The following is an 8,077-nucleotide window of genomic DNA, read 5'->3' as shown; positions in this document are numbered from 1 at the left end:
ACAGCATCAATGCAATAGGGACTTGTTATAAAAAGTAGTTTGACCCAATTTCTCTTTTATATGATAAAAGTCTTGCTGGCAATTTTTGCAATATTATTCGGATTTAATCAAAAGAGCAGTCAGTTCGTGCAGACTGCGTGGGGACGCTATCTAACTGTTGTTAGATAGGCTGAACTGATTATGCTTTTGATTGGATTGTGTTTTAAAATAGCCATTCTTTGTAAGTTCTTCCCAACCCCTGCCTTTTTGCGTTGAATATCAATACATTAACCTTATAGATGTACACTTCATGCATTTAATGAAGGGAGCTCTGGCTCATGAAATCTTATGCTAGAATAAATTTTGTGTTCTGAGATGCTACTGGTCCTGTTTTATTTTCCTGTTACAGACTAACACAGCTACCCACTTGGAATCAACAAATAACACAGTCGCAGTCCAGTCCTCAACAGTTAACCTTGAACAAAGCAGGCGTCAAGTTCACCTTTAAGACCAACCAAGTGTTATTGAGAACGTAAGCTTTCATGTGCACATGGAAGCTTATGTTCTCAATAAAACTTGGTTGGTCTTAAAGGTGAACTTGATTCCTGCTTTGTTCAACTGCTTCAGACCAACACAGCTGCCCTCTTGGATCTAGTTAACAACCTTCTAAATGCATTAAAGTCGACACATTTAGAAGGATATATCTCTGTATAAGATTGCATTTAGAGACCTCCAGAACTCTTTTGTAGAAAAAGCCCAGCAGTAACTAATTTGCATATTAGGCCACACCCTTGCTGCCAAGCCAGCTGAAGCTGCATTCCTGTGTGTTCCTTCTCAAAAAAGCCCTGGAGAATCCAATGTTCCCCCTAAGCTGAGTTAGTGTGAGCTAGCTCACAGTTTTTTAGCCTACAGATCACACATTTTTGTCTTAGTTCAGGAAAAATTACCCCAGACCAAACTAATGTATGCAGTAGCTCACTATTTTAATGCCAATAGCTCCCAAAGTGGAATTTTTGCTCACAAGACACCACAGCTTGGAGGGAACATCTTAGAACAACCTCTAAGATTGCTGTTCAACTGTGTCCTTAAGCAGCCAGAATGATTCCTTTTTCAGCACAGAATCAATGCAAGGAAACAAGGGTGGGAGAAAACCTTTGTACAACAGCAAGCTAATTTGACCCAAACTGGCATAACTTTGCTGTTCTTTTTTTCTTTGGTGTATCTCTGTTTAGAATTGTACTGCAAATGTCCAGACAGCACATATCCAAAAAGTTAATTCAACATAACAACAACAACAACAACAAAATTTTATTTGTATCCCGCCCTCCCCGCCAGAGCAGGCTCAGGGCGGCTAACAACACAATTTAGGTTTAGTTATACATAAATAGATAAAAATACATTTAAACATTGTAAACATTTTAGTTAAAATTCTACATAGGCTTTAAAAGTTGATTAAATTAAAATTAATAAGTGCTAATGCTATGTTTGCTGTTTATGATGGCGGTTTCCTTAGCAGTTTCCGTTTTCATCAGCGAAGGCCAGTCGAAAGAGGAAGGTCTTGCAGGCCCTGCGGAACTGTTCTAGGTCCCGCAGGGCCCGCATTTCCTCTGGAAGTTGGTTCCATAGGCTCGGGGCTATAGAGGAGAAGGCCCGGTTACGGGTACTTTGCAGCTTCACCTCTCTCGGTCCGGGGATAGTCAGCAAGTTTTTCCCGGCTGACCTCAGTGCTCTCTGGGGTTCATGTGGGGAGAGACGGTCCCTAAGGTAGACAGGTCCTCGACCATATAGGGCTTTAAAGGTAATGACCAGCACTTTGTAACGAACCCGGTATATGACTGGCAGCCAGTGCAGTTCGCGCAGCCCAGGCTGTATGTGCTCCCATTTAGGAAGCCCTAACAACAGTCTAGCTGCTGCGTTCTGCACCAGCTGCAGCTTCCGGGTTCGGTACAGAGGCAGCCCCATGTAGAGGGCATTACAGTAATCCAGTCTCGAGGTGACCGTTGCATGAAGCACCATTGCCAGATCTTGGCACTCTAGGAAGGGAGCCAACTGCTTTGCCCGCCTTAGATGGAAAAAGGCTGACTTGGCAGTGGCTGCGATCTGGGCCTCCATTGATAATGCAGGCTCCAGTAGAACTCCCAGGCTCCTAACCCGGTGCGCCGCCTTCAGCGGCGCCCCGTCAAAGATCGGGAGAGGTATTTCCCCTCCCCGAGCGCCCCGACCCAGGCAGAGGACTTCTGTCTTCGCTGGATTCAGTTTCAGCCCACTCCTCCTCAACCAGGTTGCCAAATCCTGCAGGGCCCGGTCTAAGTTCTCTGGGACGCAGTCAGGCCGACCGTCCATTAGTAGATAGAGTTGGGTGTCATCTGCATATTGATGGCACCCAAGTCCATGTCTCCTGGCAATCTGGGCAAGGGGGCGCATATAGATATTAAATAAAATTGGTGAGAGAACTGCCCCCTGAGGCACTCCACAATCCAGTGTGCGCCTCTGGGACCGCTCGCCCCCAATTGCCACCCTTTGTCCCCGATCCTCGAGGAAGGAGGAGAGCCATTGTAAGGCAGACCCCCTCACCCCTACATCGGCGAGGCGGCGGGTCAGAAGCCAATGGTCGACCGTGTCGAACGCGGCCGACAGGTCCAACAACATCAGCACCGCCCCGATCCAGGTGCCGTTGGAGATCATCTACCAGGGCGACCAGTACTGTCTCCGTCCCATAACCCGGACGAAAGCCGGACTGGCAAGGGTCTAGGATGGAAGCGTCATCCAGAAAGCTCTGCAACTGTGACGCCACTGCCCTCTCTATGATTTTACCTAAAAACGGTAAATTAGAGACCGGTCGGTAGTTTGCCAATTCGGCCGGGTCTGCTGTACTTTTTTTTCAAGAGGGGACGGACCAGGGCCTCTTTTAGGGATGGTGGAAAGCGTCCCTCCGAGAGGGATCTATTTATGATGTCCCGTAAAGGACATTCAAGCTCCCTCAGGCAAGGTTTAATTAGCCAGGAGGGGCATGGGTCCAAATCACAAGTTGTAGGGCGCGCAGAGGAGAGGATTCCATCAACTTCCTCCAGGCTGAGCGGATTGAAGCGATCCAAAGTTAAATCAGAAGACAGGCACGGGGCCTCGGGCTCATGTACTGTATCCAAGGTGATGGGCAGGTCCTGGCGGAGAGACGTGATTTTGTCTGCAAAAAATTTCGCAAAAGCCTCGCAGCCTATTTCCAATTCTCTAACGTTTGGTTTGCCCTGAGGCAGTACGGTTAAATGTCCAATTATTTTAAACAATTGTGCCGGGCGCGAATTTGCAGACGCAATCTTGGCCGCGAAGTACTTCTTCTTCGCTGCCTTGACTGCCATCTCATAAGACCTCATAAACATTCTGTAGGATGTTCTCGCCTCTTCACCACGAGTGCGCCGCCACTGCCTCTCTAGTCGTCGGAGTTCTCGTTTCAGCCGGCGTAGCTCCAAGGTATACCAAGGAGCCAGCCTTGAACGAGGACGCAGAGGACGTCGGGGTGCGATCTCGTTGATTGCCCCGGATAGCCGATCTTGCCAGGCATCAACCAGGGCATCAAGGGAGTCGCAAGGGGACCAAGGATCCCGAAGAGCCGTTTGGAACCGTTCCGGGTCCATCAGGCTCCGCGGGCGAGCCAAAATAGGCTCTCCGCCCTTACAGGGTTGTGGTAGCGTCTCCATACGAGCCTTGAGGGCTAAGTGATCCGACCATGGTATCGCCTCCGTTGCAATTTCGTTCACTTGAATCCCGGTCGCAAAGATCAGATCCAATGTGTGTCCAGCCTGGTGCGTGGGAGTCGTGACAAATTGGGAGAGTCCCAGTGTCTCCATGGAAGACACTAGGTCCATCGCCTGAGTGGAGGCCGCGTCATCGGCATGGACATTGAAGTCGCCCAGGACCAAAAGCCCTGGGTACTCCAACGCCCAGCCGGACACCGCCTCCATCAGGGATGGTAAGGCGCTGGCCGGTGTGTTAGGCGGACGGTACACCAGCCAGATCGCCAACCTCTCTCCGACATCCCACGCAAGGCCAACGCACTCAATACCGTCGATTTTTGGGGCCGGGAGAGCCCGGAAGGAGTAAGCCTCCCGTATGAGTACCGCCCCTCCGCCCGCTAATCCGCGACTGGTAAAAGACCGAGTAGCCTGGGGGGGGTCATCTGGGAGAGTACTGTCGTCTCCCCCTCTTGAACCCAGGTCTCGGTCATGCAAGCCAGGTCAGCGTCCTGCCGAAGCAGGTAGTCCCTAATGGTCTCAGTCTTATTGTTTATAGACCTGGCGTTGCATAACACCAGTGTCGGACGCGGGCAATTTCTCTTGGTTCCACTACTTGTCACCGTTGGGATGGGAAGTAGACTGGAAGGGGGCCGAGCACTGTTTTGTCTCCGCCTCCTTCCCTCGCATCTCTGTCTATTCCCACCGTCATATCTTCCCCTCCCCAGGAGCACTGGAATCCCCTGGCCGGACATCCAAACCTATTCTCCCAGTGATCGTATTCAACTGACTAATTTATATAAATGTACAGCATAAATCCCCAGCCCACCTTCGTCCTCAGTTCCCAGTTATCTAGTTCACCATAATCTTTCCGAATTGATTAGTAAATAAATCCTACTTAGCACTATAAAGGAAAGAACTACACGTCACAGCAGATGGATACTTAAGCAGCTGTAGAAAGCACTATTTGGGGGTCAAATTCTGGCTTCAATGGTAGGGACGGAGATTTGAGTTCAAAAGAAAATATTATTTTTGCTTCAAGCTTGCAAAGATTTGCAAGCTTGAAGCAAAACCCTAAACTGGCTGAAGGTGAGGAGGGAGTAGGGTTGCCAGCTGCCCCCTGACCACCAGTGGGGGACGGAGGGTAGGGTTGCCAGATCTAGGTTGGGAAACTCATGGAGACTGGAGATGCAGCTCAGTGGGGTAAAGCATTATAGAGTCCGGCCTTCAACGCATCTGTTGTCTCCAAAGGAACTGATCTATGTCATCTGGAGATGAGCTGTAATTCTGGTCCCATCTGGAGGCTGGCAAGCCTGGGAGATAGGTCTAGGATTTGAGAAATATCTCTTAACAAGGAAACGGAGGAGAGGTATCTGAAAAGAAAGCAAATGGGTTGAACTTGGAGCCAAACTTTGTCGTCTCATGAAACTGATAAACAACACAGACTCAACCACTTCCTTCCTGGTGATGGATGTCTTGACAGGCAAGTCAGTCAAAATTATTAAAACATCCTGTCCTGTTTGTGACAATTGATAATTTGGGTTTAATTCTTTGAAAGACTTGAGGGCTGCGGAGGCTTGGTTTTTTTAATTAAGGCCCTTGCTAACATTTATATAATCCTCTCAAGATTCAATGTATGTCACACACATGATCTTGGCTGTTAGCCCTTTGATGCTAGGCTAGTATTCTAACCTTGTTACAGACAGGTGAAAGCTGGGGCAGAGTGGCTCATCAAAAGCTACCTACTGTATTCACTGCAGAGACATTAACTGGTTAAGGGGTCTCCCCAAATATACAGGAATATATGACGTTGCATATGAACCAACAGAAAAAGGACAGGCCTATTACGAATGCACAAGTAGATCCATCTTATCTACTATTATACCTTTCCTCATGCCCCCCCCCCTCAACCCATATGAGGTGGCCTTAGAAAGAAAGAAATATGGCTCATGGACTGTTCATTCTTTCCTTTCTTGCCTTCACTTCCACTTTTCACCGTGCAGTGGGGTTCTCAATTTTTCTCCAGGTCTTTCTTTCAAAGCAGCAGAATCACCCACCCAAGTAAAAGTTCTCTTTCCTCCTATGTTTACTGACTGCAGTGGTCATAACCAGACAGACACAGCCCTCCTCCATAGGATTGCCAGCTCTGGCTTAGGATATTCCTGGAGGTATGGGGGCAGTGTCTGGGGAGGGCAGAGTTGGGGGAAGGAAGGAAGGAAAAATATCAGGAATGTGAAGAAGCCATATAGTCTATCCTACAAAGTTGCCATTTCTTCCAGGGACACTCAACAGACTTCTGCAGCCAACCTGAAAAATCAGTTGTAATTCTGGGAGAATGCTGGGGACTGGCAACCCTATGTTCTCTGAAAGATTTGAGGGCCGTGGAGTCATGATCTTTTTAATGAAGGCACTTGAATGTATTGCTAGCATTTATATAATCCTCTCAGAATTCAATATGTGTCATATATGCGACCTGGTTCTTAGTCATTGAGTGCTAGGCTGCTATTCTTACCCCCATGTTGCAATTGTGGGAGGAGCTCGGATAGACCGGCTTATCAAAGGCTACCAGCAGAATGGCAAGGTGGTTGGAAAGATTCCGTTTTAGTTAAGGTTGCCAGGTCCGACTAAAAATATCTGGGGACTTTGGGGGTGGAGGCAAGAGCAAGGGTGCGACAAATATGATTGAACTCCAAAGGGAGTTCTAGCCATCACATTTAAAGGGACCACGCTCCTTTTAAATGCCTTCCCTTCATTGGAAATGATGACGGATGGGGGCGCTTTCTTTTGAGGCTCATAGAATTGGAGCCCCTGGTCCAATCTTTTTGAAACTTTAAGTTTTTTTGAGATAGGGTTGCCAGCAGTGTTCCCTCTAAGCTGAGTTAGTGTGAGCTAGTTCACATATTTTTAGACTCCAGCTCACACATTTTTGTCTCAGCTCAGGAAGGATGACCCCAGAGCACACTAATTTATGCAATAGCTCACAACTTTAATGCCAGTAGCTTACAAAGTAGAATTTTCACTCACAAGACTCTGCAGCTTAGAGGGAACACTGGTTGCTAGATCTGTGTTGGAAAAGACTTTGGGGGTGTGTTGTATCTTGCAATTCGGTCCCTGAATTCACAACACAGTGCATGTGCGTGCGTGCAGAGGTGACCAGTGGGAGACCACAGGTCACCGGATGAAAGGACATAAATACACTCTGCCTATGAAGATCTGTGGCGGGAAATTTAACTGGCCAGGTAAGAGGGGTGTTCTAGGAGATGTATATAATCGGGGACCCAGTCCCGCCATCTTCGCTTTGTGATGTACTCACTAATAAAGCATGTTGCCTTCTACAAGTCTTGTAACTCAGTACATTACAGGGTGGATCCAAGAGAGGGCAGGGTTGGGGAGAGGAGGGGCCTCGGTATGGTACAGTACCATAGAGTCCACCCTTTAAAGCAGCCATTTTCTCCAGGGGTAATTATTTTCTCCAGGGGAGCTGATCTCTGCTAGCTGGAGATTAGTGGTAGAAGTGGGAGATCTCCAGGCCCCACCAGGCGCCTGGCAACCCTACTTTGAGAAAAGTCATCAGATGCTATGCTGAAAATTGGGTGTCTCTACCTCAGAAAACAGCCCCCCCACACACACAAACACTGAGCCTCAGATACCGCCAGATTGATTCTCCATTATACCCTATGGGAACCAGTCTCCATAGCATATAATTGAGAGACCAGCAGACATTGAGACACACCCACACACCCCGCTTTCTGATAACCCTGAAGAGTCGGGATAGCCTCCAAACCAGGAATCTCCTGCCCCCAACTGAGGATTGTGCAACAGGAAAAAGTCACATGGATAGGAGACCAGGGAAAAAAGCAATAGCTCCATGTTCAATATGCCTCTGTATGAATAGTTCCTTCACCAGCTTAAATAAAGATTGCTTCGCAAATAAATATTGTCCAGTCTCTTTACTGAAAGCAAGAAATAATTTCATCTGGGTTTGCTCTATGCAGGCAATGATAACTTCAACAGCATTTGAAGTTCCACCAATTCCAACGGTGGAATCAACTGCCAGAAGAGGTGCAGGCCCTGCGGGATTTTAACCAATTCCGTAGGGCCTGCAAAACTGACCTCTTCCAGCTAGCTTTTTAAGACGGAACCCCTGATAACATCAATAACACCGAGCCATCTTATACACAATTGGATTATACTATAATGTTATATTGTTTTATTGGTTTTACTGTTTAAATTATTAATTATATTATATATTGTTTTATTGTATCATGGTTTTACCATGTCTTGTTAGCCGCCCTGAGCCTGCCTTGGCGGGGAGGGCGGGATATAAATAAAAGATTATTATTATTATTATTATTATTATTATTATTATT

This window comes from Heteronotia binoei, chromosome 6, assembly GCF_032191835.1.
Source record: "Heteronotia binoei isolate CCM8104 ecotype False Entrance Well chromosome 6, APGP_CSIRO_Hbin_v1, whole genome shotgun sequence".
NCBI lineage: Eukaryota > Metazoa > Chordata > Lepidosauria > Squamata > Gekkonidae > Heteronotia > Heteronotia binoei.
This window is presented reverse-complemented; position numbering follows the sequence as displayed.